This window comes from Dermacentor variabilis, chromosome 9, assembly GCF_050947875.1.
Source record: "Dermacentor variabilis isolate Ectoservices chromosome 9, ASM5094787v1, whole genome shotgun sequence".
Lineage (NCBI taxonomy): Eukaryota > Metazoa > Arthropoda > Arachnida > Ixodida > Ixodidae > Dermacentor > Dermacentor variabilis.
The window spans coordinates 53,138,578-53,166,431 of NC_134576.1; positions in this window are offsets into that span (position 1 = coordinate 53,138,578).

Genomic DNA, 27,854 nt, shown 5'->3' on the forward strand with positions numbered 1-27,854 from the left:
CTGACCAAGGTGGCGGTAAGACCTCTGACCCAGCAGAGGGTGCTAAGAATCTCTGAGTCCGGACAGGCCGCCAATGGAAACTGACCGTTGCAACGTTTAACACCTGAACGCTCTCGAGTAAGGCTAGCTTAGCAGGACTCCTTGTGTAGCTATCAGACATTGTTTGGAATACTATCGGCCTTACTAAGATTAGAAGAATTGGTGAGGCTTATACATTGCTAAATAACCGCCATGTCCTCTGCTATAGAGGTCTCCCTGATAAGAAGCAATACAGGGTAGGATTCCTAATCCATAAAGGACATAGCGGGCAGCGTTGACGCATTCTACAGCGTTAACGAAAGAGTAGCAGTAGTCGTAATCAAACGTATAAGAGGTATAGATCAGAGGTAGTACAAGCCTACGCTCGAACATCCAGTCACGACGATGAGGAAGTAGATCAGTTTTATGAAGATGTTGAATTAGCGATGAGAAAAGTGCAAACTCGGTATACAGTAGGTATGTGTCACTTCAATGCCAAAGTGGGGAAAAATTAGGTGGGTGAACAGGTGATTGGCAACTACGGCGTCAATTCTAGAAATGCTAGATGAGATATGCTTTTTTTCATGAAACGTAGCAGCAGAAAGTGGACCTAGAAAAGCCCTAATTATGAAACAAGAAATGAAATTGATTTCATACTTTCCGCCGACACCAGCATAGTGCAGGACGTAGAAGTAATAGGTAGGGTAAAGTGCAGGGATCAAAGGTTAGTGAGGGCTAGGATTCACCTCAATTTGAACAGAAGAAGGGGAAATTTGGTCGGGAAAGAACAGATCAACTTAGAGGCAGTAAGGGAAAAAGCAGAGAAATTTAGGCTGGTACTTGCAAACAAATATGCAGCCTCGGAACAGAGAGATGGTGATGATGATGATGACATAGAGGTAATGAATGAAATCGTAATGAGCCTGGCTTCAGAGGCAGCAATTGAAGTGGGAGGCAAGGCACCAAGGCAACGAGTAGGCAAGCTCTGCCAAGTAACAAAGGCCCTAATAAAGAAAAAGAATGAAAGTGTCCAAGTCAAGAGATAAGTTAGAATTCGCAGAACTGTCAAACCTCATCAACAAAGCGAAAATCAGTGATATTAGAAATTATAACGTGATAAAGATTGAAGAAGCCGTAAAAAAGAGACGCACTTGAAATCAGTGAGAAGCAAAATTGGCGTAGGACAAACAAAGATGTATGCACTGAAAGATAAGCAAGGTAGTATCATCAGCAATCTCGAAGGTCTAATAAAAGCAGCCGCAGAATTCGATACTGACCTGCACAGTACACAAAGGACTCAGCAGTACTCTATTGGAAACAATAATGAACAGTGTGCAGAAACTTCTCCTATATCTAGAGATGAGGTTAGAAGGGCCTTGCAAGGCATGAAACGGGGAAATGCGGCTGCAGAGGAGGGAATAACCGCAGATTTATTCAAATATGAGGGAGGCATAATGCTAGGAAAACTGGCGGTTATCTTTACGAAGTGTCTATTGACGGCACGGGTCCCAGAAAACTGCAAAAATGCAAACAATATAATAATTCACAGCAAGAGAGACGTTAAAGAACTGAAAAATCATAGGCCCATTAGCTTACTCCCAGCATCATATAAAATATTTACCAAAATAACCTGCAATAGCATAAGGGCAACACTTAGACTTTAGTGAACCAAGGGAGCAGGCTGGATTCAGGAAGGGATGCTCTATAATGGGGAAAATCCCTGTCATTAACCAGGTTATCGAGAAATCTGCAGCGAACAAGGAGCCTCTCTACATGGCTTTTATTGTTTACGAAAAAGCGTTTCAATCCGTAGAGAGACTAGCAGTCATAAAGATATTGCGTATTCAATGAGTACAGACCGCTTACGTAAATACTCTGGAAAATATCTACGGAGATTTCACAGCCACCTTAATTCTACACAACAAAAGAAGTAAGATACCAATAAAGAAAGGGGTCAGACAAGAAGACACAATCTCTCCAATGCTATTCACTGCGAGCTTGGAAAAAGTATTCAAGCCATTATTCTGGGAAGGTTTAGGAGTAAGTATCGACGGCGAATACCTCAGCAACCTTGGGTTTTCCGATGACATCGTTCTATTCAGGAACACTTCGAACGAGTTATACCAAATGATTGAGTACCTTAACAGGGAAAGTGTAAGAGTGGGGCTGAAGATTAGTATGCGGAAGACAAAGATAATGATAGATAACCGGACAATGGAACATGATTTCAAGATGGCAAGTGAGCCTCTAGACTCTGCGAAGGAGTAGGTTTACCTATGTTAGCTAATCACATAGAAACCTGACCTTGAGAAGGAACTTCACAGAAGAATAAAGATGGGCTGGATCGCATACGGTAGACACCGTAAGCTCCTGAATCGGAGCTTACCGTTATCATTGGAAAGGAAAGTGTACAATCAGTGCATTTTACCGGTGCTGAAATATGGGGCAGAGACTTGGAGAATGAGAAAGACGGTTGAAAACAAGTTAAGGACCACGCAAAGAGCGATGGAACGAAGAATGCTAGGCAAAACATTAAGAGACAGAAAGAGGGCGGTTTGGATTAGAGAGTTAACGGGTATAGACGATGTTATAATAGACATTGGGAGAAAAAATTGCGCTGGGCAGGTCATGTAATGCCCAGATTAGATAATCGCTGGACCATTAGGGTGACCGAATGGGTACCCAAAGAAGGGAAGCGCAGTAGATGACGACAGAACACTAGGTGGTGCGACAAAATTAGGAAATTTGCGGGTGCTAGTTGGAATCGGTTGGCACTAGACAGGGGCATTTAGAGACCAGGGGCCTTCGTCCTGCAGTGGGCATAAGATAGGTTGATGATGATGATGATGATGATGATGATGATGGTGATGATGATGATGATGATGTGCCCATGAGAGAACTTCTTGCAAACACTGTTCGATGGCGGCGAAAACATTTGGGGTCGAGCGTTAGCGGCACAGAGAAGAGCAGCACTCTTCTCGCCACTCCAGTATTTTATAACTACGACGCCAAACGCACTAGCGTACGAAGGCCCCGCAGTGCGCGCATCAGCTGATAAAGTGGGCGCACTGTGCTATCGAACCCATGTCCAACGTCCTATCGACGCACCGTTGTAAACGAGCTGAAAACGGTGCTGTGCAAAGAAATGAACCAGAACGGAAATTAGATATCAAATGAGAATGTATAAATTAGCAGTACATGCGAAGGCAAAACGACGTGGCTTGCTGGCACATAGGCAGGTTGTGACAGTATAAATTAAAATGAAGAATTGATTGACTGCAATAAAAGTGATAATCATAAGCTCAAGAAATTCGGCCAGGTGGTATTAGTTGGAGATATTAATATGCACGCGAAGGATTTAGGCGGATATACTGATTACAGCGGTTCTCTAGTGCTAGGTCTGTGCGAGGAACAGTACCTTATAGCAGTTAACGGGGAGAATAGTTGCTGCGGACAGGTAACGTGGCCGTGCGGAAATAGGCAGTGATGTGTCAATTACGCCTCAGTTTTAAAGCAGTTTACGAATGTCTACATAAAATTATATAGCCTCGATGAGATAGCCTCGGTAGCGATACACATTTATTCATAAAATTTATTCGTTTATTCATTTATTCCAAATACTCTCAAACTAAATTCATTCTGAAGCTGAAGGGTTACAAGGGAACGGTAAGTTTAGAAAGTTATACAAGAGAAATGTTAATACAAAAACTAAGGCACAAAATGACTCGCAATTTGCACATTTACTTACAATTAAAAAATGCATTTGTACGAACAAAGCATGATTCTTGATGGAAACAAGATTAGCAGAAACGTTGTTGCAGTCACATGAGGTGTTCGGTATGAAAGAGTGCAGAAATATCTTGGTGAGAGAGGATGCGTCCCCTACTTTACTAACGTGGCCAACCTGCGATGAAATGTACGCAGGTGAACGTACGTACGGGACGAGAGATACTAATACAAAAGATGAACAAAGAGCATAGGAACCTATAAAAATGAAGGAAAAGCAATAACAGAAGGCACAAGAACACAGACAAGAAAATGGAGGTGTTTTATACAATAATCTTAGATTATGAGGAATTGGTACACGTTACGGAGCAAGACATAAGAGAGACACACGAAATTCATTGTCTGATAAAGAGGAAACCACGTAGGTGGTGGAACAAGCAAATAAGACAAGCTATAGGAGAGTGCCAGCAGGTGTAGAGGGATCATATAAATGCCAAAAAGTTGGGATTACGTGATTATATGCTCTATAGATCTAACATATACCGAGAAATGAAAAGGGTAGTGAGTGAGCGCGTGTAAGAGAAAATTTAATGCGCAAATGTACGTTGGGCTCATAACATTTACAAAAGAAACAAAGGCGCCCCGAAAAGGTTCCGGAACCATGTAAGAGTACTTACTGGAAGCTCCACCTATGCATTGGCAAATGGCTATAAGAGATGAAACTGGTCACACCTTCAAAGAAGACGGTGTGTTGCGGTACATAACAGACATTATTAGGGATTACTTCGGCACAAAATAAAGCATAGATAAGACTCAAGGACATCCAGCAAGAACAGAGAAACCTGTGAGATAAAAATTTAGCATAGAAGGCGTTTACTGGAAAAAAGCAGAATAAAAAATCCTTGATATCATGGCAGCAAGACCCGGTAAAATCCCAATACAGCTAAACGAAAATCTCGGACCAAAGAAAAGAGCCATGCCGGGCTGACTAATAAGCAAGGTATTAGAATGGAAGAAAATCCCGGTTAGATGGCATGAGAGCAAGATCAACTTTATATACAAAAGCGAAGACGATAAGCATAAAAAGAGCTCTTACAGGCCAGTTACAGCGATGTCGGTTATATACAGAAAGTCAATGCAAGCTATAAAATAAGAACAGTGAAAGTGGCTGGAGAAAAATGCTGCACTGGGGGAATTTCAGAATGGGTTATGACTACGGAGGCACATAGAGGATAATATGTTTGTACTAACTCAATGCACAGATTTCAACATCGCAGAATTTACCTTTCTTGCCTAAGGTTTATCGAGATTAAAGGGGCCTAGACAAGGCACACTGGGAATCATTATGGGATATTCTTAAGTATGAACGCATAAATGACAAGTTCTTGGGGCTACTCAGCGACATGTAAGCATATACAGAGACAAACGAGTAAAGGTTGCACGGCAAGGCCGTAAATCCGATGAACTGATCAAAATTCACCAAGGACTAAAGCAATGATGGATTGTGTCTCCATATTACTCACGGTTTGCCTCAGGGGCGTAACAAAAAGGGAAAATACAACTGGAAAAAAAGTAATATAAGGTTTGATTTATCCTACATTTGCAATGAAGAAATACTTCAACAGAAGGTCCGCGGAGTCATCTATGCTGGCGACATAGAACTGCTAGTGAATAATACAAAGAGATTGTATTACAGACACTTGCGAATATATGTGGCAACGCAGCACCAGATCTAGGCTTTAAGCTTAGCCCTGAGAAATCGGCGAATGATATCTTTAATGAAGAGGCGGGTCATCACGTCGCGCGAATTATACCCTAAGTCATACCCATAGTGAAGTAAAATAAATACCTTGGTGCATACGCAAACGAAGGAAAAGTTATCCAAGTACCTACCTAACAAGACAGGGAAGTGGAATGATACTTTAATGAAACATAGAACACTTTGAGGCCAGATTAAGTATGAGGTGGTCGGTGGAATCTGGAAAGACGTGAAGACGTCAGCGCTAACGTTCGCAAATGCCATTCTGTGCTTAACATTCGATACCTTGCCGGGCTTAGAAGTCAAGCAACACTTAGTAGGCCCGTTGGCTATGGGCTCCCACAGTAAAACCACAAATAAGGCCATGCAGTGTGATATAAGTTCGGTCACTTTTGAAGGCAAAGTAGCGCGGAGGAAAATTAGTTTAGAAGAAAGACTCAGGAACATTTATTAAAATAAACGAGATGCTTAAGTGGAAATGCTTCGGTACCGGAAAAGCATGAAAAGAGGTCAAAGAAGTAGAGCCATGTGGAGGGCAATTGAGAGTGTATATAGACAACCAGGTGTCACCAAAAAGAGAGTGAAATAGCGACAACGAATTGGATACAAAGAACAAAAAAAGATATTAGCAAATGACAAGAATGCGAAGAAAGAAATTAGGAGGTAACCTCTTTAAATAACACAAAGCGCAGAGCCTTGCTATTTGAGTCTCACACTGGTTGCCTAAGGATAAAAACATACCGACGCAAACATTCGCAAGAAGATGAGGCATGTGTGCGGTGCAGCAAAAAATATGAGACCACTCAGCACATGCCAATGGAATGGGCAAGGATTCATCCAGCGCCGCCCGTAGGTAATGTACGCCTTCCAGAAGCGCTTGGATTTAAAGTGGACAGAAGCATAAACTAAGAAGCCGTCGAGATATGCAAGAGTCGTTCAGAGTACTGCTAGAAAAAAGCAGGGAAGAGTATGATACGACCGGATTTATTACATGCAGAAGTAGCGGAACATCGTAGATAAAGAAGTACTGAATAAAAAAATTAGGGCGGTGTGTACAAATATGCCAGAATGAAAAAAATACATGTATGGCACATCTGATTAAATCAAGCACGCGAGGTGCATATTTGTCACTTACCCGTTTCAAAGAAACGCCAATAAATCATCATCAATACCAACACATGAAAGAGGAATCCGATAAAACTACAGGCCCCACACATAGCTCGTTGAGACAGTCGCAGTATATAGCGTCATTATGCTGATTCAATGCTAATGCATTACTAACGACAGTCATCGCCTATCTATCTATCTATCTATCTATCTATCTATCTATCTATCTATCTATCTATCTATCTATCTATCTATCTATCTATCTATCTATCTATCTATCTGTCTGTCTGTCTGTCTGTCTGTCTGTCTGTCTGTCTGTCTGTCTGTCTGTCTGTCTGTCTGTCTGTCTGTCTGTCTGTCTGTCTGTCTGTCTGTCTGTCTGTCTGTCTGTCTGCCTGTCTGTCTGTCTGTCTGTCTGTCTGTTTGCCTGTCTGTCTCTCTGTCAGTCCTACCTGGTTTACTGGACAGTTCATGGCCATATGGATGGCGCATAGGGCTTCTCTGTTGAGGTAACAGGGCTGAAAACCAACCTTTGGACGAACTTTTGTCACTGGGTATATGTCAATTGTAGAAGCGTGCCGCTCTTCAACGAACCTATGTCCCGCCGACATGGTTCACTCTGACATTCGGGACTGGTAGGTAGCGCTTGTTGCAGAAACTATTTGACGCCGACTTTGAGCACTGGCTATGGGCCACTGGGTCTGTACTTCTGTTCGTCTATGGCCCACTATCATGCAAACTTGCGACATGAGAAACGTCCCTTGATTATATTCGGGGCAAAACGGAATCAAACACACGTCACAAGGGTTCCTCAAGGAGAGCAACTCGACACGTTATGAGGCTGTGCCACGAATGCACTAGTTAGGTGCAGATTTTTACCCACCGTCTTTCAAGCCGGCGCTCTAGCGGGTTGTGCCATGAATACGCTGTATTTGTACCGGCCTTCAGTGAACCCCTCGCCAGCTTGAGTCACCGAGTATGTCCTTTGTGAGGCTTAGTAAAAAAAACCGTTACCACGTCACAAGTCCCATTTGTTTCATAATGAAAATGTAGTCTGTAGACTCTTGGATAGAGAGAGAGAGAGAGGTAGGGGTAGAGATACGTGCACGGACAGCACTACGCAGTCAAGGGGCGCGCAAACCATTCTGCTGTTACAGGAAGAAGTCGAGGACTCGTGAGATGCACTCGGGGCGCACTGATGCTACAGACTCCTACGCCTCGCTGGCCTCCATAATGAGGGAAATGGACCTGTAGGAGGGGATCGTATCATCACTGTACGAGGTCGCGGACTTTGTATCATTCTTGGAGGAGGCCAGATGACCTGGAGAAGTGGCACGCCTTGTGCTTCCCGATGTAGGAAGCGCTCTTGATGAATTGCCCCGCCAGGTAATTTAGCGCTTTCTCGACAGCCTTGTGGTTAAGGGATGTCTCAGACGTTTAGTAACGGCCTTCCTCATAAGTCGCTACCTATACGTACGGGCGGGGAAAGCTGCGAGCGCCCCACGGGCGGTGTGTTCGGGGATGTGGCAGGGATCCTTGCAGAGCCCCTTCCTTCTCAACTTGGCCGCTGGCGTCTCTTGCTTCTGCCATCCCGGCGCACCTCCGGTGTCGCATCTGTATCTTTTTATATGCCGATGATGCTGCTTTGTCGAGAAGGGCCCCACTAGCAACCTTCCAGCCTTTCGGCCTTGCTTGCAGCGAGCCTTGGACGAAGTTGTTTCCTACTTGCAGACAGTGGGCCTCTCCGTGGGGTCCAAGAAGACGGAGACCCTTCTCGTGTACCCCAGCGTGGCCATATCAGTGATCACGACGAGCAGGCTGCGTTGCTGTGAAGGCATCCTTTTTAGGATCGTCATTGCTGTTGTTTTACGTCAAGAATCACGGCTTTTTGCAAATTTAATAATTTTCGAGCATTTGGTTTAGATCTCCCAGGTAGAGGCGGTGGGCTGCTACTATTATTCTAGTAAAAATGCACCATTAAGTAACTTTAACTTTTTAACATGTGTATTCAGACTGTGAAATTTCAGTATTACATTTGTTTACGACCTAGCTGCCCTTCGTGTACAGCGGCTAATGCGTATTTCCCAGACGAAGTCAACTGCACTGATCACCTGAACTCACTGTGCCAAAACTATCTTCAAATGCAATGGCCCTTGTAGGAAAGTTTGTCACATTTCTTGGGGACTTAAAAGGTATGTTTGTGGAAAGAAGTGGTGAAAGTGGATGCATGGCAACCATTTTGAATGTGACAATTCAGGTCGAATTACTTCTCTTCTGCTTATATGTGTATTTCATCTGGGGAAACTTCGGCATTAAAAAAAGTAGCGATCATTTACCCATTGCTTTTGAATATTTTCTTCCACGTCGGGCTCCTACTGCATGGCAAAAGCGGCTCATTATTTATACAACTTATATAACTCCTATTAACAATAAACGCAAGTTTGGATGGCCTATAAATTCTATGCACCTGTGTTCAAAAGGACTGTGGGGATAGCTAAAGACGAAAAAAAATTCACTACATTCAAGGTTTTCGAAACCAGAAAGAAGATAGGCACTTTTTAGGTTTTTATGAAACAAAAAATCTCTTCAACAGCGCGTATGGCTCTATTCTGGGGCTCTATCCCCCAAAGAAGCAGCGGATTCACTAAATGAGACCGCAAAAGGGCTTGAAGCACGCTTTTCTTCGCATTGCCCCAGACCTACGAGGTTTCAAAGTTCGACATCTGAGTTTGTAAAAGTCTCCATGTCAGAATTATCCGATGTCATCTTAACTACACCACAATCGGCGTCTAGGCCAGACCGTATCACAACTTCTATTATTAAATGATCGTTTAGCTCTTTCACAAATGAGCTCTTGAATATAGTTAACTATTCTCAAAAACATACATGAATCCTGACCTATTGAAAACTAGCAAAAATCGTGGTTTTACTTAAAAATCAACACATCCGACATGTCTTGGACAAGAATCGGCGAATTGCCCTTCATCGACTCTAGTAAAGGTAACCCATGTCTGGCTCAATGAATTTACTTCTTCTCAGGCTATTATGAGGTCAATCAAAATAGGAATTAGGCCTCAATGTCACGTATGGTCAGCTCACGCTGATTTAGAAAGCCGCATGCGGCTCGCAGGACTATTAGGAGGTGTATCAGCATTGGTATCTTTATATATTGCAAAAGTATGACAGTGTTGAATATGGAATTGTAATTTCTAGATTACCAATCTGTGTTGTTCCATATTATTTAGTAGCCTCGATACAAGCGCTTTTTTTGGATAGAGAATTCTTTTGTTCCAAGAATAGCGTGGCATTGTGTACATATAAGCAGAAGAAGGAGCACTAATCGTGACCTGCAGACTCAAGTCACTGATCTTCAATCAGCTTTAGATATTGCGTCGAGTTACGCTTCTTCGGTCGGTGTTAAGCTTTCCGTCAGCAAATCTGCTTACATGTCAATCGCCAATCGTGGGGCCGGCGTAAACTCTGTGCAACACCCAATCGTCTTCATCTATCCGGAACCCCACTTGCAATGCTCAACTATAAAAATTCTGGGTCGGACGGTCGACGGATCGGGAGCCGGAACTGCTTGGTTCTCTAGCGCTAAAAAGCAGGCGATTCAGAATGTTGGGTCTGATTAGGTGCATTGCTCCTAACTGCGCTGCGCCCGCTCATATTTTGCGCGACAGTTGCTGAAGACGATAGTGCTACCACGCCTTGTTTATCAAGCCAAATTCCAGCGTTTGACGAGGGCACAATGGAATCGCCTCAAAGCTGTTAATCGCGAGCCAATGAGGGTCATTACTTGCCTTCCCCGAATCACACTGATCGTGGCTCTCCAAGAGAATGTAGAGCTGACCACACTAGATGAGCTGGTGTAGCAGCGACGTTATGCTCGCAGGCTTAAGGCCAGCCTATCACACGAAACGTGCGCTGTCAGGGCTTACGCTTTCTCGTACTTCCTTCTACCACCACAATCGCCAATCCTTCCTCCCTCGAGTTTTGTACAGATGAGCGATAAAAAGCCAACCGATATATGTCGCCCGACATCAACTCACGCGGTGGCATCGCTTCGTGACTGAACTATAGTTGAAGACGCCCACCTGCCGCTTGGCTCCATCGTGCTTTACGTTGATGCAAGCATTCAGGACTGTGAAAAGACCGCTGCACTTTATTGCCCTTGCGCACTTGCCCTTAATAAGACGTCCCGGTTTCAAATCCAAGAGCCTCCTTCCTCCTTTCGTACTGAGTTCATTGCTGTTCGAGAAGCGTTGTGCTCTGTGGCCACCTTTACCATGGTCCCCACGGCCCGCATCGTCATCCGCACTGATGCTCTCGAGGTGACCCGGCTTCTGCGACGCGTCAGTGGATGCCCTGAAATATTTCAACAGATCGATCTTCCGGCTGCAAGCAGCCCGCAGCCAAGATCTATCGAGTGGATCCCACGCTACCTTCTGAGCTTACAAAGCCGTGCGGATCCTGTGACCCACCTAGCGGCCTCTACATCGGCACTGCCTCAGATCCTTCACCTAGATGATGCCACCCTCCTTTTAACAAGAAAGGAGCACCTCCGGCGCCGCACACGTGCTCTCATATCTCCGTGTGCGGTAACGCTCCCCCGCAGTCTTACCCGTGCAGCGCAGGTGCGCTTCGGAGGATCCGGGTCGGGGTTGCCCTCACTCCTGCCGTGACTCGGAAGTGGCCGCACTTTCGCCCGCTATATCTTCGCCCTGGGCGTCCACTCGGCAAGTCACGAAATGCTGAAGCCGACATCCACCACCTGCTGTGGGTTAGCCCTGCATAGAAAACGACTAGGCTCCGGCACCTCGCAGCAGCGAGACTTTCGCCGCATTATCCTGGCGATTGCATCGCGTGGACGCAGGGACCACATTATCAATCCCTCTTGGACTTCATTAGATCCGCAAATCTTTTTTTCATTCATTTAATCATCCTTATTTACCCGCATCCCATACCAATGTATGCTCTGAGGTATTTACCATCGCATTAAAAAAATAACAGAGGCGTACAACAATAATCAGTTCTTTCACCACTTTTGTTTAATATTTTGTTATCTTCTGTTCCTTTTCATCAGGTTGTGCAAATCTATCTCTCTGCTGATGACCTTGCATTTTTCTCGACATCACGGTATATCAATAAGTTATGCAAAATTTTGCAATCATATTTGTCTGATGTCGAGTCCTGGCTGGACAGACTATTTTTTCGTCTAATATGAAGTGTTCGTTACTTGTATTTCCGTTTTCAAACCCCGTTTTTATTTCTCTTCATTGCCGAAATGAGCAAAAAGCACAAGTAACACATTGAATTACTTATGGGTAACTTCTGATGGTAAGCTAAACTGGCAGCAACAAATCTAATCAAAAGCTAGCAAAGGTGAACGTGCAATGGCATTGTTGTGCCTGCTCAGTAATAAAAACACAGGGATGCGTAGTGTTACGTTGCTGATGATTTCTAAACTTTACATTCACCCCATTCTCAAATTTGGCAGTGTTCTTTTTACAGGATGTGCAACATACAAACCGAGACCTCTACTACTAGTGTAAAAGCAAGGGCTACGCCTCTGCCTTGGGCTGCCAAGTTTTCTGGCTATCAAAGTACTTTATCTGGAGTCTTTCAACGAGTGGTAATGCCGCTGCGTTAATGACTGCTGTGGAACGCCATTTTATTCAGTCATTTCCAAGTTGGCAGTGCCGTCTGAAGAAACGCACTTCCATTCCTTACGTGCCCAGGATAAGCGAGACCTTATCACGCGTGCTTCGCAAATATGACGTTCATGCGGCTCACGTTCCTGCGTGAAAACTGAGGTACGCACTTGTTAGTGGGCAGGATAAACTGCCGAAGGAAGCCTTTCTTGGCGTTGTTCACAAGATCGCCTATGCGTATTGCGAATGCATCTACCAAGGAGAAACGGGCAACTTCTCAGTGGGTCTGGCGGCAGCACCGCAAACATGCGCTACAAATTTGCCTACTTCTTCTTAGAGATTCCTGCAAGTACCTGTTTCCACAATCTTAAATGTTGCGCTCCTTCGGACTCCCGACTCGTCGGTCTGCCCCACCGGATGGTCAACGCTTGCTCAGGAAGCTTCACGTGTCCGTTGCTAACGAAGGTACTAAACGCAAGCGTGTCAGCCTGCGTGGACTGCTTCCTCCCCTGTTGGCCTACACTAACCTGGCAGTACTGCGCATGCTCCGGCACATCGGCGACATCTATGTGGTCGAAACAGGATAAAGGACGGACGCCTCTGGGGTTCCACTTCAGTCGGTCTGGCGGCAGCATCACAAACATGCGCTACAAATTTGCCTACTTCTTCTTACAGATTGCTGCAAGTACCTGTTTCCACAAACTTAAATGTTGCGCTCCTTCGGATTGCCCGCTCGTCGGTCTGCCCCACTGGATGGTCAACGCTTGCTTAGGAAGCTTCACGTGTCCGTTACCAACGAAGGTACTAAACGCAAGCGTGTCAGCCTGCGTGGACTGCATCCTCCCCTGTTGGCCAACACTAACCTGGCAGTACTGCGCATGCTCCGGCACCTCGGCGACATCTATGTGCTCGAAACAGGATAAAGGACGGACGCCTCTGGGGTTCCACTTCAGTGGGTATGGCGGCAGCATCACAAACATGCGCTACAAGTTTCCCTACTTCTTCTTACAGATTGCTGCAAGTACCTGTTTCCACAATCTTAAATGTTGCGCTCCTACGGATTGCCGACTCGTCGGTCTGCCCCACCGGATGGTCAACGCTTGCTCGTGAAGCTTCACGTATCCGTTACCAACGAAGGTACTAAACGCAAGCGTGTCAGCCTGCGTGCACTGCTTCCTCCCCTGTTGACCAACACTAACCTGGCAGTACTGCGCATGCTCCGGCACCTCGGCGACATCAATGTGCTCGAAACAGGATAAAGGACGGACGCCTCTGGGGTTCCACTTCACTGGGTCTGGCGGCAGCATCACAAACATGCGCTACAAATTTGCCTACTTCTTCTTACAGATTGCTGCAAGTACCTGTTTCCACAATCTTAAATGTTGCGCTCCTTCGGACAGCAGGCTCGTCGGTCTGCCCCACCGGATGGTCAACGCTTGCTCAGGAAGCTTCACGTGTCCGTTACCAACGAAGGTACTAAACGCAAGCGTGTCAGCCTGCGTGGACTGCTTCCTCCCCTGTTGGCCAACACTAACCTGGCAGTACTGCGCATGCTCCGGCACCTCGGCGACATCTATGTGCTCGAAACAGGATAAAGGACGGACACCTCTGGGGTTCCACTTCAGTGGGTCTGGCGGCAGCATCACAAACATGCGCTACAAATTTCCCTACATCTTCTTACAGATTGCTGCAAGTACCTGTTTCCACAATCTTAAATGTTGCGCTCCTACGTATTGCCGACTCGTTGGTCTCCCCCACCGGATGGTCAACGCTTGCTCAGGAAGCTTCACGTGTCCGTTACCAACGAAGGTACTAAACGCAAGGTGTCAGCCTGCGCGGACTGCTTCCTCCCCTGTTGGCCAACACTAACCTGGCAGCAGTACTGCGCATGCTCCGGCACCTCGGCGACATCTATGTGCTCGAAACAGGATAAAGGACGGACGCTTTTGGGGTTCTACTTCAGTGGGTCTGGCGGCAGCATTACAAACATGCGCTACAAATTTGCCTACTTCTTACAGATTGCTGCAAGTACCTGTTTCCACAATCCTAAATGTTGCGCTCCTTCGGATTGCCGGCTCGTCGGTCTGCCCCACCGGACGGTCAACGCTTGCTCAGCAAGCTTCATGTGTCCGTTACCAACGAAGGTACTAAACGCAAGCGTGTCAGCCTGCGTGGACTGCTTCCTCCCCTGTTGGCCAACACTAACCTGGCAGTTCTGCGCATGATCCGGCACCTCGGCGACATGTATGTGCTCGAAACAGGATAAAGGACGGACGCCTCTGGGGTTCCACTTCAGTCGGTCTGGCGGCAGCATCACAAACATGCGCTACAAATTTGCCTACTTCTTCTTACAGATTGCTGCAAGTACCTGTTTCCACAATCTTAAATGTTGCGCTCCTACGGATTGCCGACTCGTCGGTCTGCCCCACCGGACGGTCAACGCTTGCTCAGGAAGCTTTATAAACGCAAAGGTGTCAGCCTGCTTGGACTGCTTCTTCCTCTGTTGGCGAGCACTAACCTGGCAGTACTGCGCATGCTCCGGCACCTCGGCGACATCGACGTGCTCGCAACAGGATAAAGGACGGACGCCTCTGGGGTTCCACTTCAGTGGGTCTGGCGGCAGCATCACAAACATGCGCTACAAATTTGCCTACTTCTTCTTACAGATTGCTGCAAGTACCTGTTTCCACAATCTTAAATGTTGCGCTCCTACGGATTGCCGACTCGTCGGTCTGCCCCACCGGACGGTCAACGCTTGCTCAGGAAGCTTTATAAACGCAAAGGTGTCAGCCTGCTTGGACTGCTTCTTCCTCTGTTGGCGAGCACTAACCTGGCAGTACTGCGCATGCTCCGGCACCTCGGCGACATCGACGTGCTCGCAACAGGATAAAGGACGGACGCCTCTGGGGTTCCACTTCAGTGGGTCTGGCGGCAGCATCACAAACATGCGCTACAAATTTGCCTACTTCTTCTTACAGATTGCTGCAAGTACCTGTTTCCACAATCTTAAATGTTGCGCTCCTACGGATTGCCGACTCGTCGGTCGGCCCCACCGGACGGTCAACGCTTGCTCAGGAAGCTTTATAAACGCAAACGTGCCAGCCTGCTTGGACTGCTTCTTCCCCTGTTGGCGAGCACTAACCTGGCAGTACTGCGCATGCTCCGGCACCTCGGCGACATCGACGTGCTCGCAACAGGATAAAGGACGGACGCCTCTGGGGTTCCACTTCAGCGGGTCTGGCGGCAGCATCGCAGACATTTGCTACAACTTCGCCTACTTCTTCTTACAGGCATGTAATTGGTATGATTGTAAATGATATAGAAATGATGATTGCTTCTTGTTGCTACTGCCGGACCCTCCCACGTTCTTTTCCCGAAAAGTGCTGCCTGTTTTGTGCACATGTTTAAAAGCCTGTTGATTCTTTCAGGCGACATAGAAACTAATCCAGTTCCCGTCACTGAAAAAATGTTCGCCGAGTTGCTATCCGGACAGGCTCGCATAAACAACGAAATATCTGCACTAATTTCTAAAATTGCCTCTTTCGATGATCGTCTATCTAAACTAGAGTCACTTGTCGCCAACACAAAATATGTCGGTGAGCGCGTGCAGAAACTAGAAAATACTGTTTCTAGTCTCTTAGATATGCTCCAAAAGCTGGAGCTTAAGAATGACGACCTTGAAAATTGGTCGCGACGGAATAACTTGGTTATTCATGGATTATCTGAAACACTGAATGACACACCTGAGGCACTTCTTACTTCAGTACTAAGCATGCTAACGTCAAAGCTTGACGCCACATGTGGTAACATCGAGAGTTGCGACCGACTTGGGCAAAAAAGGTCAGGTAAAGATAGACCAGTAATTATCAAACTGTTGGATTTCCGAACTAAATTAGATATCTTAGCTAACGCACGCAAAACAGAAAGGTTGAAACATTTACATCAGTGAAGAATTTTCTCCACGCGTGCGACAGGTGCGCAGAAGCCTATGGCAGAATTCAACGGAACTCAGAAAAGTCGCAAAGAAAGTATGGTTACAACAAGAGCACCTGATTATCGACAGTGTTCCGTACGAGTGGGCCGACGCCATAAAGGGCGTTGTTAGGGCGTCTGATTACATCGCTCCCAGGAATTTCGACTGACTTCCACATAAAGAAAAACTGACACTCCTGAACTTTAATGCGCGCATCTTGGTTAACAAATATGTTTGTTTCATTGGCTTGTAGAATGTCTCAAACCATCAATAATATGTGTTACTGAAAGTTGGCTAAGTGACTCCATTTCTGAGAATGAATTTTTGCCGCCTGATTACTCAGTGTTGAGAAATGACAGGAGTGTTGGTTGCGGTGGTGGCGTAGCGCTTTCTATTTTTAAAGATATTAAATACGTTTTGCTGCCGAAGCTTCATGATAGCGAATCGGTTTGGTGCAAGATCGACTTTGGCGGCTTCACTACTGTGATTGGCGCTGCATACCGACCGCCCAGTGAAGTCATTTGAATCCACGCTGTCACGAATTATATTGCGGTGAACAGGCTGCAAAAAAGCCAGTTAATAATATCTGGCGATTTTAATGCCCCCCACATTGACTGGCGTTCTCTTCCTACTACTGGACGTGATCGACCCATCTGCGACGCTCTAATCAATATTGCTGTGTCATATGATTTAACACAGGTCGTTAGCTCGTGCACCCCAGAATCTGCTATTTTGGATTTGGTCTTCCTCAGTGATGGGCTCCTGTATAGCGAATGTGACGTCGTGGAGGGCATCTACCATCAGAAGACGGTAGTTGTCCACCTACATATTGCTCTAGAGCCCAAAACATCAACATATAGTACTGTCGGTGACTTTTCTCGAGCTGGCGACAATTCTATCGTCGCCTCGCTTGCATCACACTTTGATGAGTTTATGTTTTCGAGTGATGCCTTAGGTGTTTACTTGTTAGTTGAAATGTTTCACAACATTGTCAAAGAGTGCATAGCTAATTTCGTAGCAACAAAATGAGTACAGTGAAAGCCGAAGCACCCTTGCTACACTAGAGAGATTATACAGTTGATTCGCCGGATAAAACGCTTCCGCCGTGGCTCTCGCACTCAGAATGTCCGAGAAAACTCAATGCTAACATCGCTTAGACAAACTCTTAAGACTAAATTGCAGCACGCTAAAGACTACTACTATAACTACACTCTGACGGCATTCCTAAAAGACAACCCATCCAAATTCTAGAAAACGGTTGTTCCTTCTTTGTCCAACTCAAGTTCTATGGTCATTAACGGACAGTCATGTTCAAATGCTGTCATGATCTCTGAAGCGTTCAATACATATTTTAAATCTGTTTTTGTTCAAGATAACGGCATTATCCATACGTTTCACTGTGGTAGTGCTTCAGCATGTTTTCCAAAACTTCAGATAATGATTAGCGGAGTTCACGGCCTCTTGTTAAATATTGATACTAGTAAAAGTGCAGGACCAGATAACATTCCAAACACGATTTTAAAGAGATTCTCAGAATACTGTGTGCGGTATCTGACTGTCATCTTTAAAAAATCTGTCGAATCGCAAACTGTTCCCAGTGTCTGGAAGGTTGCTCAAGTTTTACCGCATTAGGCAAACAATTCCCAATTATAGACCAATCTCGTAATAATGTACTTGTAAACTACTAGAACACATAATTCATAAGCATATTATACAGTACCTCAACGATAACAACATTCTTTCACATCATCAGGATGGTTTTAGATCGGGTTGTTCCACGGTTACGCAACTAATTAAATTCACTCACGACGTTGCTACTACACTTAACAATCGTAGCCAGATTGACGCCATATTTGTTGACTACTCCAAAGCGTTAGACAAGGTATGTCATGCTAAGTTACTTACGAAGCTTGACTCTTTATTCAGAGGCATACACGGCAAACACTTGCTTGGCTGGTAAGAGACTACTTGCATCTGCGGTCCCAGTTTGTCTCATTTAATCAGGCACACTCATCGTCAGTCGGTATTTCTTCCGGCGTCCCACAGGGCTCCGTATTGGGGCCACTTTTATTCAATATTTACCTTAATGATGTCGCGAGTGTTGTTACTAACACTGCTGTTAAGCTCCGTTTGTATGCAGACAACTGTGTCTTGTACTCTAACATCGTCAGCGTCAATGCCCAGGAGATACACGTTCAATGCCATCTACAACTCGAGCAAGACCTGGCAAATGGAAATCAAGTTCGATAAAACGGTATCAACGACCTTTTCGAACAAAAAGGAACCCCTGAAATTTGCCTACAGTAATGATGAGAAGATTTTGACTTCTACCACCGAGTTCAAATATCTTGGTGTAATTTTTTCTTCCAACTTAAAATGGCACAAACACGTCGACTTCATTTGTTCCAGGGCTCTAAAACGACTTGGATATTTAAAAAGAACACTAAAACCAGCAACCAAGCAATGCAAACTAGCAGCTTACGATCCCTCGTGAGGCCAACTCTAGAATATGCATCTGTCGTCTGGTCACCCCACTGCGCATCTGATGCATCAAAGCTTGAGGCTGTGCAGAAGAAAGCTATTAGATTTGTTGATAATCGATACGATCTCAATCTCTCCCGTTCTCTGCATGCTGGCCTGCTATCGCTTGAATCGTTGGCTCATAGGCGCACGTGTGAAAGGATTATAATGTTGCACAAAATTGTACATGCTTCTGTCATTGTCGACGTACTTGTGACATTTGTTGGCTCCTGTTAAGAACAGCCAGCTGCAGTGCAAGTTTGCGAGCCATTTACGCCAGTGGTGGCAACCTCATCTTGGAACGCCACCGCCAACCTCTAGCCACGGCGTGACTAAGTGGACTTTGTGTCGGGAAGAATACGCGCGTCCTCCACTCTCCGTCGCTTCAGCTAGGATGCGTTTGTCGAAGCATGCTTTGTGCTGAAACCCTCACCGTTACGCTCTAGCCTCGTCGCCGTTGTGGCTGAATGAGTTCGGCGGCCAACTATTGTTACCACACCCACCAACGCGGACCTGATCTGCTATAAGTGGCGCAGTGGCCGCGGGAACGTCGTCGGAGACATCTTCCCACGCGCCGACTAAGACGCAGGACAATGGCTACCCGGGCGCACTGCGAGGGCCCGCTCTGAGTTCTAAGACATTCGTGTGATGTCGGTTTCGGGCCGAGAACCTCTGTGTACGTGCGTGCGTGCGTGCGTGCGTGTGCGCGCACGTGTGTGTGTGTGTGCGTGTGTGTGTGCGTGTGTGTGTGCGTGTGCGTGTGTGTTTGTGTGTGTGTTTGTGTGTAAACCATACCGCGGAGAGGCGGCGTGTTTACGATGACTGGACGAACGTTTGCGATACCTTGGAATCGGGGGAGGACCGAGCGTTTATAAACGGCTGTTGTGCGCATGCTCGATACACTTTCTTATGCAGTCGTGTTAGACTCAGACACTCTCTCAAGCAGTCGTGTTAGACTGATGAACTGCATGTAAATACTGTAAATAAACCCTTATTCCTCGTTCTCGATGAGAAGCAGTCCTTCCCTTCATCAACGTCCTCAGCGTGGATATGTTGGACGACGGCATGGGCCAGCTACTTTCTAATTCATGCCGGACTCCAATCTTGACAACGGGTTATGAGCGATGGGATTGAGCCCCCAGTCATAACAACTGGCTGACTGCGGTGAGATGGACTTTGCGACGTGGTGCTGTGTCTGCGGTGAGTGATTGGTTCTTGCTTTGACTCTGTAGGCTTCATTTTGTGGTTGTTCTGCTTAGAACAGTAGGGAAGCTAGATTGCTCAGTGTTAGCTAGGTTGTGTTTTCCTAGCTAGATTTAGCGAGCAGGACCAAGGCAGTAAAGCAGCAATCATGGAGTTAAGGACACTGCCAAGAGACGAGTTGTTGATTGTTGGTGAGGAACTGGGCCTAGATGTACGCAAGGAAATGCTAAAATTGGAATCATTGCAGCTAATTTCCGAATAGGCCAGTGAGGAAGAAATTGAAATGGGGTTTGAACTTCTGAAAAAGAGAGAAGAACGAGAGAGAAAAGAACAAGAGAGAGAGGAACGCGATAAAGATCGTGAGTTAAGAAAAATGCAACTTGAACTTGAAAGCAAACGTTTCAGCTCACGTGATCGTCCCAGAGTCGCCTCACGGAAGTGATGCGAAGGTCAAGGCCAATCTTCTGTAGAAATACCGCCTTTCAGCCAAAGCTTTTCGGCAAAGGTTTAGAAGCACAGGCGAGAAAGATAGCGAGGGGTATCCGGAGTTTGCATACGGCTTAAAGGCCGACCTAGTCGAGTGGCTGAAAAGCGCGGAAGCGTACGACAGCAGAGACATGATCATTGAATGCATGTGTCTAGAGCAGTTTTACAAATCCATCCCCCAAGCTGTGAGACTGTGGGTGCAAGACAGAGGGAATGTAAACACTGTTGAAAGGGTGGCTGAATTAGCCGAAGAATACGCAACCCGTAGAAAGTTGAACGCCGAGGACGGATATTGGGACGGTCGAAATGGACCGCGTAAACCATTTCCGTTCAAAAAGGGTTGGCAGACTAGACGATCCGGGCCTGTAGACGTGGAGGAAAAGCCCGCAGAAAAGAACGAGGAGAAACTTAACGGGGAAACCGCACAAAAGGAACAGAAAAGAAAATTCAAATCTTTTAGGCCGATCCGCTGCTATAAGTGGCACAAACTAGGACATATCGCTGTAAACTGCGGGAAGCCTAGCGTAGTTTTCTCCTACATAGAGGAAAAAGACGAGAATATGGAACTTTTAAGCCCCTATCTTCACGACCTGCAAGTTAATGACAAACCATGCCGAGTACTAAGAGACAGTGCCGCCACGATGGACATTGTTCATGCGTCTTAGGTGACGGTAGATGGCTTCACCGGAGAGGTAGCGTTGAACAAACAGATTGTAGAAGAACACAGCGTGTGTCTGCCCATGGCCAAAGTCAAAATCAGTGGACTATTCGCGGAGCTAGTGGCCGAGGCTGCAGTTTCCAAATTTTTGTGACTGCAGTACCCTTACATTTTTTTCGAATCATTCTAATCAGTTACTGCGTGAAAAAGGGCTTAAACTGGGAGAGGTCATAGTAGAGGCATTGACCCGCGGCCAAGCTCGTAAAATCGCGTCGCTTTCTGCTGAAAACGCACAAGCTGCTCCAGCGGAAGCAGAAAAGGGTATAACTTCAATACCCGAATCCGAGCTAGGCCCGAGGGACAACAAATCAGTTGAAAGCTTGCCAGCTGACCAGCTCAATGAGAGCGTAGCACCAGAGTGTCAAAGTTCAAGCCTGCAGCAAGAGCAAGCTGACGTAATTGCAAGCGAGTCAGGGTCGTTATTATCACCAGCCTCAAAGTACTTTGATCAGCTCTTACGTGTGGATAGAGAGTCACTGGCAGCCGAGCAAAAGAATGATGAGAGCTTAGCTAAATTACATGACACAGCTAAAGAAGGCTTCGCTAGGCGAAGCGTGACGATACATCAGAGAGGAGGATCGTTGTATCGGCACTACAGAGAAAGAAAGGGTAGGATTTTAGATCAGTTAGTCGTACCTACTAAGTATAGGGAGGACCTTTTGAGAGTCTGTCATGGAAATGGGTGGTCCGACCACCTAGGCATAAACAAATTAAAGGAAAGATTGCTTATGGAATACTACTGGCCTGGCTATTTCAAAGACGTAGAAAACTTTGTAAGATCATGCGACGCCTGCCAGCGCTCGGGTAAACCAGGAGAGACATGGAAAGCTCCACTGAAGGCAGTGCCCTTAATAACAGAAGCTATCAGGCGACTTGTAATAGACACGGTAGGGCCTCTACCAAAAACAAAATCAGGTTACAGGTACTTGTTTACCATGCTGTGTCCGGCTACAAAGTTTCCAGAAGCAATCCCTCTGAAAGAGCTCAGCTCCACCGAAGTAGTAGACGCGCTTTTGACAGTGTTTGCACGAGTTGGGTTTCCAGCCGAAATTCAGGCGGCTCAAGGGTCAGTATTCACGCGCGCACTGACTTCCACATTCTTGCAAAACTGCGGGGTAAAGTTAATACACAGTTCTGTCTATCACCCCCAGTCAAACAGTGTAGAGAGGTGGCATCCAGTGCTTAAGCGAGTTTTGCGTGCGCTCTGCTACGAGCATACGGAAGACTGGGAGAACTGTCTGCCGGCAACTTTGTTTCCTTTGCGAATGGTTCCACATGAAGCGACAGTGTTCTCGCCAGCAGAACTTGTGTATGGGAGGACACTCCATTCTCCACTGAGAATGTTAAGAGAGATGTGGGAGGAAAAATCGGAGAGCCCAACAATGGTTGAATATGTGCTAAATCTACTGGAACGGCTAAGCGCAACCGAAGAACTAGTCGAAAAGAACATGGGAAAAGCTCAAAAGAACGCCAAATTCTATTACGACAAGAACGCGAGGCTTCGTAAGTTTAATGCCGAAGACCAGGTAATGATCCTCAAACCTTCAAGAAAGAACAAGCTTGAAGTTCACTGGGACGGGCCCGTTAAAGTGTTGCACAAACTTTCAGATACTATGCTCTGAAAATGCCCGGTCGCAGAAAGGAGGTGAGGATATATCACTGCAATTTGATGAAGTCGTATGTAGAGCGGAGCGGAGTCGTTAGCTATACCATCAAAGAGCAGGATGGCACTTGTACCAAGTTTAAGGAGTACAGGGCGACCTCCAACTCTGAAATCGGCCTAGAAGTAGTAAAACATTCGGTAAGCTCGCACGCTCTAAGATCCAAGCAGCTAGATGAGCTAAAAGGGGTGTTAGGGGAATATATCGACAGCTTCAGCGATCGGCCAGGTAGAACCGAACTAATAACGCATGAAATAGAGCTCACATCAACCGAACCTGTAAGATCAAAGCCTTACAGGGTGTCTCCAAGACAGAGAGAGATTATGGAGGCAGAGATACAGCGCATGCTAGAGTTGGGAGTTATTTAGTCCGCCGAGAGTGACTACACGTCACCGCTAATACTGGCAGAAACCCCTAACAAGGACCCTCGTCCTTGTGTTGACTCATCATACGCCCAATGCAGGGCAAAGGCCTCTCCCATACTTCTCCAACAACCCCGGTCTTGTATTAATTGGGGCCATGTCGTCCCTGCAAACTTCTTAATCTCACCCGGCCACCTTTCTGTCGCCCCCTGCTACGCTTCCCTTGGAATCCAGTCCGTAACCCTTAATGTCCATCGGTTATCTTCCATCCTGATTACTTGTCCTGCCCATGCCCATTTTTTTTAGAGCGCAGCTCTTTGGCGTCCGTTCCTGGGTTTCGCGTCGTCGTCGGCGTTGTCGTCGGCCTCGTAACCAGCTCCGCCCCCCTTTCATCCCCCCAGCGCTAGCAGCGACCGACTGATACCGCTGGATGCCGCTGACGCCGCTAGAGATTCAAGATAACGTGACTGCATAGAACACCGTCGCCGCCATGCAGAAAGAGGAGGAAAGGGTCCCCCCCCCTGTTCTTGTGTGGCGGATAAGGGGCTCTTCAGTTGCCGACGCGCCGGTTATTTCACGTAGGCCCCGGCACGTCGACGAATACGTGACCACCTTCCCACGGCTAGACCTGGTTCTTAGCGCTGCGGAAGCGAGGGTATCATATTGTTTGTGTCGGCATCGGCGGCGTTGTCCCTGAAACCAACTCTGCAGCTGGGGTTGACTCACTATCGGCGTCAGCGGCATCAGTCAGTCTCTGCTATCTCTTCCCTCCTCCCTTTATCGTGTTGTCCGCTTGCTGCGCGCGCTTCTGCCCCCATCGTTTGCCGCTGGGTGTACACGCCGCCCCCCTCCCCCTCTTCCTGCGAGTCTCCGGTTGTCAAAGCGCCGGCTCGAACTTAATTCCTTTCTTCGCTCCTCCTCCAATGCAACCCCTGTGCGGTGGCAATCAGAGAGCCAGATCGGTGGCGGCGGATCTGTATATGTGCACCGCCCGAGCCGAAATTGCCGCTGCCGTTCGCCACTGCGAAATTATCTGCCAGTTCTTTCTGAGCCATGAGCGAGACGACCGATGGAAGTCCTCCGTCTGCTGCTGCTGCTGCTGCTGCTAAACGAGCTGCCAGAGCAGAGGCCCAGCGCCGTCGCCGTCAGAATCCAGAGGTGCGTGCCGCCGAAGCAGAAGCTTACCTAGTGGAGTCTTTGTTAAAGGAATACGTGTGAAAAATAAAAAAAAAAAATTCTGTGATAGCGCATACATGTGTTGCTCGATTTCTTTGCCTCAATCTATCGAAAAGGTGAAACAGCTCATTTGCTGCGCTCAAATTTCGCATTAGGAAGTAACGTAATCGTCGGTAATTTTTTCTTGATTTCAACTAAGATGTCATTACCTCGCGTTTGTTCCCTCACCCAATCTGCTCTTTTCTTATCCCTTAGCGTTACACCCGTCATTCTTCTTTCCATAGCTCGTTGCGTCGTCCTCAATTTAAGTAGAGCCCTTTTCGTAAGCCTACAAGGTTTCTGCCCCGTAGGTGAGTACTGGTAAGACACAGCTATTATACACTTTTCTCTTGAGGGATAATGGCAGCCTGCTGATGATGATCTGAGAATGCCTGCCAAACGCACCCCAGCCCATTCTTATTCTTCTGATTATTTCCGTCTCATGTTCCGGATCCGCAGTCACTACCTGCCCTAAGTAAATGTATTCCCTTACCACTTCCAGTGCCTCGCTACCTATTGTAAATTGCTGCTCTCTTCCGAGACTGTTAAACATTACTTTAGTTTTCTGCAGATTAATTTTTAGACCGACTCTTCTGCTTTGCCTCTCCAGGTCGGTGAGCATGCATTGCAGTTGGTCCCCTGAGTTACTAAGCAAGGCAATATCATCAGCGAATCGCAAGTTGCTAAGCTATTTTCCATTAACTTTTATCCCCAATTCTTCCCAATCCACGTCTCTGAATACCTCCTATAAACACGCTGTCAATATCATTGGAGAGATCGTATCTCCCTGCCTGACGCCTTTCTTTATTGGGATTTTGTTGCTTTCTTTATGGAGGACTACGGTGGCTGTGGAGCCGCTATAGATATCTTTCAGTATTTTTACATACGGCTCGTTTGCACCCTGATTCCGTAATGCCTCCATGACTGCTGAGGTTTCGACAGAATCAAACGTCTTCTCGTAATCAATGAAAGCTATATATAAGGGTTGGTTATATTCCGCACATTTCTCTATCACCTGATTGACAGTGTGAATATGGTCTATTGTTGAGTAGCCTTTACGGAATGCTGCCTGGTCCTTTAGAACACCTTAGACTTCTGTCAAGCAAAGGACCAGGTGTGTTGACTACAGGAAGTTAAATGGCATCACAAGGGATCAGCTGTACCCGATACCGAACATTGAGGAACGAATTGAAAGAGTTAGCGTTGCTAAATACATTTCAACTATAGATCTCGTGCGGGGGTACTGGCAAGTTCCCCTTTCAGAAAGTGCCAGCCGCTATGTCGCATTAATCTCACCTGTAGGCACTTTTCGCCATCTCGCACTCAGCTTCGGGCTGAAGAACGCGCCGTTTAGCTTCTCTAACTCAATGGATATTGTCCTAAAAGACTTGCAGGAGTTCGCCATGCCATATTTGGATGATGCAGAAATTTTTTGGACAGCTGGGAACAACACGTATCGCACCTCAAACAGGTGTTCTCACGGTTGAGGGAAGCCGGCTTAACGATGAAAGCGGAAAAGTGTAGATTTGGTTGTTCACAGGTTACTTATCTGGGCCATGTTGTCGGCCAAGGCACGAGACGGCCGGCCGAGCTGAAAATAGCTAAGATTGGGGAATTTTCTCAGCCGCGCTGGAAAACAGACCTTCGTTCATTTTTGGGACTTGTGGAGTAATATCAACGGTACATTCCGGATTACTCGCAAATCGCAAGTCCATTAACGGACGCACTGCGAAAAGGAGCACCAAGTAGCGTACACTGCGACAAGGACAAAGCGAACGCTTTCCAAAGTTAGAAAACGCTATTGGTTTCTCGTCCTGTGCTTCGCGCCAGACTACACAAAGGAATTCATAGTTCAATGCGACGCAAGCGACACAGCTATGGGCGTGTTGCTTAGTCAGGTCGGCGCCGATAATGAGGAGCATCCTATCCTCTATGCCAGCCGTAAACGAAATGTAAGAGAGGAAGCCTACAGCGCTTCAGAGAAGGAGTGCGCTTGTTTAGTTTGGGCCGCCAAGAAGTTGTCGTGTTACTGGTACGGAGCGAAGTTCATCTTCGAGACCGATCACTGTCCTCTGACGTGCCTCAATAAAATGTCACACAAAAATGGCCGCTTGCTCCGATGGAGTCTCACTCTCCAAGATTACAACTTCTCCGTTAGATATAAGAAGCGAAAGTTAAATAGCAATGCGGATGGTTTGAGCAGACTTATTTGAATTCTGCGTTTGAGGGTCCCGGCTAAATTTTAATTGTGTTAGTGTTAATTTTGTTAAGGCAAGAAGATTCCCTCTCATTTAGCAGGGTTTTGTCCATCATTGTTAAATTTGTCGGCACGAAATTGTTTCAGAAATTGGCAAAAAGAAATGCAGCAAGTTTGCTGGCCATTTCCGCCAGCGGTGGTAACCTCATCTTGGAACGCCGCCGCCAACCTCTAGCCACGGCCTGACTAAGTCGACTTTGTGTCGGGAACAATATACGCGCCACTCTCCGTCGCTTCAGCTAGGATGCGTTTGACGAAGCAGGCTTTGTGCTGAAACCGCCACCGTTACGCTCTAGCCTCTTCGCCGTCGTCTCTGAATGAGTTCGGCGGCCCAACTATTGTTACCAAACCCACCAACGCGGATCAGATCTGCTATGAGTGGGGGAGTTGCCGCGGGAACGTCGTCAGATACTTCCCACGCGCTGACCAAGACGCAGGACAATGGCTACCCGGACGTGTTGCGAGGGCCCGCTCCGAGTTCTACGAAATTCGTGTGATGTCGGTTTCGGACCGAGAACGTGTGTGTGTGTGTGTGTGCGTGTGCATGTGTGTGTGTGTGTGTGTGTGTGTGTGTGTGTGTGTGTGTGTGTGTGTGTGTGTGTGTGTGTGTGTGTGTGTGTGTGTGTGTGTGTGTGTGTGTGTGTGTGTGTGTGTGTGTGTGTGTGTGTGTGTGGAAACCGTTCCGCGGAAAGGCGGCGTGTTTACGAAGCAGTCGTGGTAGACTGAGACGCTCTCTCAAGCAGTCGTGGCAGACTGACGTACTTTCTCTCGCAGTCGTGCCAGACTGACGTACTTTCTCTCGCAGTCGTGCCAGACTGAGACACTCTCTCAAGCAGTCGTGCCAGACTGACGTACTTTCTCTCGCAGTCGTGCCAGACTGAGACACTCTCTCAAGCAGTCGTGCCAGACTGACGTACTTTCTCTCGCAGTCGTGCCAGACTGAGACACTCTCTCAAGCAGTCGTGTTAGACTGACGTACTTTCTCTCGCAGTCATGTTAGGCTGTCGTACTTTCTCTCGCAGTCGTGCTAGACTGTCGCACTTTCTCTCGCAGTCGTGTTAGACTGTCGTACTTTCTCTCGCAGTCGTGTTAGACTGTCGTACTTTCTCTCGCAGTCGTGTTAGACTGTCGTACTTTCTCTCGCAGTCGTGTTAGACTGTCGTACTTTCTCTCGCAGTCATGCTAGACTAATGAA